Consider the following 6,000-nt stretch of genomic DNA (forward strand, 5'->3'; position numbering starts at 1 on the left):
AAAAGTCACCAAGTTAAAAGTTCCTGCCAACTACCACTTTTGTAATCCATTGCTTGCTTATGTAACAGAGTAATGGAGGCAACCAAGTGGCAGCTAGGTGACAAAGTGGATAAAGTTTTGAATCTCAAGTTAGAAAGACATCTTCCTGAGTTCTAATTCAGCTTCAGACACTTACTAGCTATATGAGACTGGACAAGTCACTTAACCCTGTTTGCCTCAGATTCCCATTTGTAATATGTGCTAAAGAAGGAAATGGCAAACCAGTACAGTATCTTTAACAAGAAAACCTCAAATAAGATTATAAAGAATCTGACATAACAGAAAACAATTGAACAGCAACAAGAAATGAAGGAAACAGTGAAATTGAAGTATGAGACCTGAATTGAAATGTTGATTCTTCTTACTAACCTGCATAACTTTGGGCTAGTATCCATTAATTTGTCCCTCCCTCCATTCCTTCATATATAAATTAAGGAGGTAGAAGTCATTGAATGATGATTGAAAAAGTATTTATGATAACTTACTATGTGCCAAAGACTGACCTTTAATGACTAGTCCTACTTTAGATTTATGAACTTTTGATTCTTTGACTATGTATCACTCAGCGTTTAGCTCTTTAAAATGTAAAAGACGTGAACCAAAAGAACCAATGGAGGTTAAGAGAATCCCTGACAATAATGTTAAAAACTGAATTTTAGATTTTTGTTTCTGCCTTAGTTTAATCATTCATAAAATTATGATAATGGACCCTTTTTGGGTGCTTATGAAATATTCTTAAGTATTGTAATTATGAATGAAGTATTTGATCTCTTTTATAGTTAACTAATTATTAGTGAAATTGGATTTAAAATATCTATAACTAATCAGCATTATTGATTATAGATAATATTAAGATAAGCCCTTAAAATTTGCAAAGTATTTTGCATTTATTATTTCATTTCATTTTCATATATGTGAAATTATTATTATAATACCCATTTTCCAGATGTGAAAACTGAGTCTGAGAAAGGATAAGTGATGTATGACATTTCTTATAGCTAATAAATATCAAAATTCAATATAAATCTGTCTAGACCTACAAGTCCAGCACTCTAACCACTGAGCAAATTAGTGCCCTTGATCAGTGAAGTTTCCTCTATGCTAAAGGAGTCACAGATTTTTCTGTCCCATACCCCAACAACAAACAATAACAATACAAGCAATCAATTCTAAAATGTTAAAGCAACATATGAAAGAAGCAGCTTGGTAGCACAGTAGATAGAATGTTGAACTTGGACTTAGGAAGGTTAGCTGTGTGGTCCCGGGCAAGTCACTTCTCCATGCCTCAATTTCATATCAAATGGGGATAATAATAGTACCTCTCTCCTAGAGTTATTGTGAGGATCAAATGAGATAACATCTTTATAAAATTTGAAGTGCTATTGTTATGCCAAAGTTCCCTTTTAATGTTGTGACCCAGTTTCTCCAATTGTCCTATTTAGTTATTTTGCCTTAGGTTATAACCTTTCCCTTTTAATGTTTGAACTAAAGGTTTTATAGACATTCCTTCTTAATGTTTGATGAGATAAAGGTTTATTCATTTTAGATGTCATTAGAATATCAATAACCTCCCTCCATTAGGTGATCCCCATCTAGGTACCTCCATTATGTCATTGTTCTTGTTATTCTATAAAAAGCTTGCTGCCCCGATACTCAGGGGTACCTTTGAGATGATAATCTCGTATAGCCCTGGGATCAACATGGATCCATTGGTCCCAGTATTTCTCTCCATTTAACAAACTATTGAATTGGTCTCTAATCTCGTCTTGCTCAGTTTCTTCGGCATTACACTATATAAATATTAGATTTTTTTATTATTGTTGAAAATTTTAAAACATAGGCACTTAAAACTGTTTTTAATTTACTATTTTGTTTTGTTATGAGGAAGGCTACTAAAGTGCTGTGCTATTGGTGAATGACTATGGTAGCAAAGTGAGAAATATTTATCAATAAACATTTAGTAAGTGTCTATTAAGTCTAAGGCACTGTGTTTAGAACTAAGGATACAAAAAGAAGCAAAAGGTGATCCCTCTCCTCAGGGATTTTATAGTATATTTGGGCAAATAACATGCAAACCAATAAAAAACAAATAAAATTTTATTAAAAGAGAAGAGGTACTGAAATTAAGAGGGCTTGCATTACATTGAATTCCCAATCCCTATATTTTTGCCCACCTGCATTTTGGATTTCCTTCACAGGCTAATTATACAATATTTCAGAGTCCGATTCTTTTTGTACAGCAAAATAACGGTTTGGTCATGTATACTTATTGTGTATCTAAGTTATATTTTAATGTATTTAACATCTACTGGTCATCCTGCCATCTGGGGGAAGGGGTGGGGTGAAAGAGGGGAAAAATTGGAACAAGAGGTTTGGCAATTGTTAATGCTGTAAAGTTACCCATACATATAACCTGTAAATAAAAGAAAGAAAGAAATTAAGATGGTTTGGAAAAGGTTTCTTGTAGAAGGAAAGATTTTATCTGGGACTTAAGGGAAGCCACAAAGGTCAGTAGTTGCAGTGAAGGAGAAAGTGTATCCAGTTATGGGGGATGGCCAGAGAGGATACCTGAAGCATAGAGAGAGTCTTACTGTGAAACAGCTTAAAAAACAATGTGTCCAGGAGAAGTTAGAAGGGAATGTATTCAGAGATGTTACAAAAGTGTTCAAGCCTTGGCAACATCCCTGGATATGAAAGGTGAAAGATAGTAACAGTCTCGAATTTCACCTTGGTTGAGAGCCTGAGCAATTGGGAGAATGGTAATGCTTCCTATAATAATAAAGAAGGTAGGGGAAGTGGCAGTGCTTAAGGAAAATGATAAAGAGTTTTGCTTTGGCAATATTGATTTTAAGATGTCTACAAGACATCCAATTTGAAATGTCTGAAAGTCATTTGGACATGTGAGATTGGAGATTAGCAGAGTGACTGGAGCAGGCAGGGAGATTTGAGAATTTTAGGCATAGAGATGGTAATTAAATCCATGGGAATTGATGAGATCACCAAGTAAAGTAGTATAAATGGAGAAAAGAAGAGGACCCAGCACAGAACACTGAAGGACACCTACAGTTAGAGGAAATGATCTGGGGGAGATTTCAGCAAGGGAGACAGAGAAGGAGTGGTCAGTATGAGAAATATCTCAATTGGACATGGGAGGGGTAAAGTTAAAAGTTCATTTTATTGCACAGCTGCAGCAGCAAGTATCTAATAGAATAAACATGCTTAGAGTGCAAAAGAAGTCTTTTATTCCTTATCCTGAAATGCAAGTCCCTCCCCTGTTTCCCCCAATTTAGAGCACTTAATCCCTTCAGATTAGTGTGAATCTCCTACCTGATTACTTTATTACTCTTTTGGCTTTCACTTTATTCTGATGTAATGCAATCCTTTCCCTACTTCCCTATTGACTGGATACCACAAAGATTACAACCTACTTATCTGGAGAGTCTAAATGCCTCACATGAGTCTTACTTCTAATTACATTATTGTATCTCCCCTTTTCCCCTTAAGAGTATGCTCTGGGGCAGCTAGTTGGTGTAACAGATAGAGCTCCAACCCTGAAGTCAGGAGGACCTGAGTTCAAATTTGGCCTCAAACACATAACAACACCCTGTGTGTGATCCTGGGAAAGTCACTTAACCCCAATTGCCTCAGCCAAAAAAAAAAAAAAAAAAAAGTATGTCCCTAACTATATATCTTCCTTTCCACTTGTGAGTTTCCACCTCTAATTATATTTTACAATGTGTTTCTTATTTTGTCTTCACCTCTGATTACATTTTCCTTCTATTTGCAAGGCTGAGTCCCCAGCCCCAATTACTTTTTCCCCCTTCCATAAGTTTTTGTTCCTTGTTCCAAGTTAGGTTAAGGTTAAGGTTAGTAATAAAGGTTAAGGCCTTTATTCCTTTGGGTTCAGTTTTATTTTCCAGTTTCTAAACTGAACTAGACCCTCATCCAATTTTCACAGTCAAGTGGGTAGGAGGAAAATCAGGTGACAGTGATATCCAGAAAGCACCAAAAAGTATTTTAAAAAATAAAAACAGGGATTTATTCACTATAATTCTTTCCATGTCAAAATTTTATGATATTACACATGTTCTAAGGAAAGATATTGCAGTTTGTCCTTTTTTGTTGAAGAGGATCAAAGGCATCAGCAGGATGCTGTTTTGACTTGAAAATAAAAGGGATTTAAGTTAGACAAAACTTTACAAAGTCATTACCCTCACTCTCTACTCCAGAGTCATCAGAGTTCAGTGGCAAGACATAGATCAAGATGAGTGGCAATGGCCTCAGATGCAATGAAAGACCTTGACCTTTTCAAGCTAAGATCTTTTCCAGGTCTCAGTTTGACTGAGGCAAAGCACATTTAGTAATTAAAAGCTAGGTAGGGATTTAAGGCAAAAAATGGCTCTGTTTGCTTCACAAAAGAATCTGAGAGGGAAAGACCCTCAGTTTCTGAACAGAACAGAAACAATTGCTATTTATACTCAACTGACTATCAAAACCCAAACAATGACCAATTGAAGCTTGGGTTGGCAGCTCCTATTGATGAATCAGTGGAAGCCAGAATGATTTGGATTGAAGCATAGTCAAATAGTCTGATTTGAATCATAATGGGCTTTATAAAAATATGATTTTCGAGAACAATATTTCAAGAAAGTATAAATGAAAACTACATGAGACAAGAGTCAGTTGTCCTAGTTTTTCTGAAAAATTGAAGATAAATGCAAAGGAAAGAGGCAGGGGGGGGGGGGGGGGGGGGGGGGGGGGGGGGGGGGGGGGGGAGGAAGAGGGAGGGAGGAGACACCTAATCCCCAAACCAGAGAAGGAGGAGGAGTCATCAGACTTCTGAAATCTAATCACAAGGGTAAAATCTTTAGAAAGTAACTTCACTTAATTTAGGTCTCATCTTCCTCAAGTTTAAAATGAGAGGGTTGAACTAGATCATCTTTAAATGATTCTTTCCAATCTTGAAATTTCTTATTCGTTTAAGGTAATGGGGACTCAGTTCCATAGAAATCAATTGTAGCTTTGATAATCATTACTTTGATGTTAAAATGAAAAATGCCAGCAAGTAAGGATACACTTTTCAAATCCCATATTCTTAGACCCATCTGAAGCGCACAATTCTTATATCCTGTAAATTTATCTCTTGCTAAACCATCGAGGATTTATTTAAAGAAATGTGGCTAAGTCACAAGAATGAAAGGACCTTGAGATCACCTTTTATCAACAAGACTGATGACCCATGAGATAATGGGTAGAGTTTGGTACTCTCAGGGGCACAGACCAGAGTGAGACCACAAACTAAGCAATTTCAGAAAGGAAGAGGATCCCTCTCCTTTGAAAATCATGAATCTTGCAATTAACAAAGGTAAAAGAAGGCTCCTTCTTCCACTTTTGCCCAAGAAGTCATTACTTAAACTTCACTTTTGATAATGAGTGAATTCCTAATATAAAAGATAGCTAAGATCTGCTAGAAGAGTATGATGTGTAATAGAATGGAAAACCTAGATTGTCTGAATTGAAAACTTTTTTTAAAAAATTGGATAGTTTTCAGAATTATTTTCCAGAAATTCCAAAAAAAATTTTTTTTGTATTAAAAATAGATTTTGATGGAGAAAGATATTTGCATTCAGAAAAAGGAGTATGGGAACTGAATGTTGATCATACCACAGTATTTTCACCTTTTTTTCTTATTGTTTACTTTCTTTTTTTCTCATTTTTTCTTTTTGATCTGATTTTTCTTGTGCTGCATGATACTTATGGAAATATGAGTAGAAGAATTGCACATTTGGCATCTATTGGATTACTTATTGTCTAGGGGATGGAGTGAGGGAAAAAGAGGGAGAAAAATTCAGAATATGGGGTTTTGCAGGGGTGAATGTTGAGAACTATCCTTACTTGTATTTGAAAATAAAAAAGCTATTTTAAAAAAAAATTCATGTTTCAGTTTTACTTAAATATTTT

The sequence above is a fragment of the Sarcophilus harrisii genome, chromosome 6, assembly GCF_902635505.1.
Source record: "Sarcophilus harrisii chromosome 6, mSarHar1.11, whole genome shotgun sequence".
NCBI lineage: Eukaryota > Metazoa > Chordata > Mammalia > Dasyuromorphia > Dasyuridae > Sarcophilus > Sarcophilus harrisii.